This window comes from Diaphorina citri, unplaced genomic scaffold (assembly GCF_000475195.1).
Source record: "Diaphorina citri unplaced genomic scaffold, Diaci psyllid genome assembly version 1.1 scaffold60013, whole genome shotgun sequence".
In the NCBI taxonomy this organism is placed as follows: domain Eukaryota; kingdom Metazoa; phylum Arthropoda; class Insecta; order Hemiptera; family Psyllidae; genus Diaphorina; species Diaphorina citri.
This window is the reverse complement of record NW_007437295.1, coordinates 1-432: the sequence shown is the minus strand read 5'-3', so window position 1 is coordinate 432 and position 432 is coordinate 1. Positions and strand designations below refer to the sequence as shown.

General features: G+C 41.2%; 1 long non-coding RNA gene across 1 annotated transcript; it reads right to left on the bottom strand.

The window, feature by feature from the left end:
* Positions 1 to 5: 5 nt before the first annotated feature.
* LOC113473682 lies at positions 6 to 432 on the bottom strand. The gene is made up of 2 exons (XR_003395596.1): positions 380 to 432; positions 6 to 81 (listed from the first exon to the last, which is right to left on the bottom strand). It is a non-coding gene; the product is annotated as an uncharacterized LOC113473682 (long non-coding RNA).

Sequence of the window (432 nt, the reverse complement as noted above, 5' to 3'; positions counted from 1 at the left end):
TTGCTGTTGCTGTGATGGAGTTTGCTGTGTGGCTGCTGATTGCTGAGGTACCACAGGTTGCTGGTTCGAGGTTGGAATGTTCTGTGAGGAGGAAGTTTTTTTATGTTAGGTGAGTTGAGAACAAACTCACTGAGAAAAATGGCCTTCCTACTAGGCCCCTAAAGACCAAATCAGGACCAATAATAATGATAAAAAAAAAACTCTCTTGATTTAGCGGTCAAAAATTCTTAACTTGGCGGGGCGGAGAGCTACCACGCTCCTTAATTTAGTTGAAAATTTTGGTAGCAGATTTCTCTTGACAGATACTTTTTTCTTTGAATCCCTAGTTTAGACATTTACTTAGACCATTCATTTCCTTTGTTGAATAAAATATACTCACAGGGTTCTGTTGGGAAGGTGGGGCAGGTCTGAAGTTAGGGTTCTGTGTCTGGG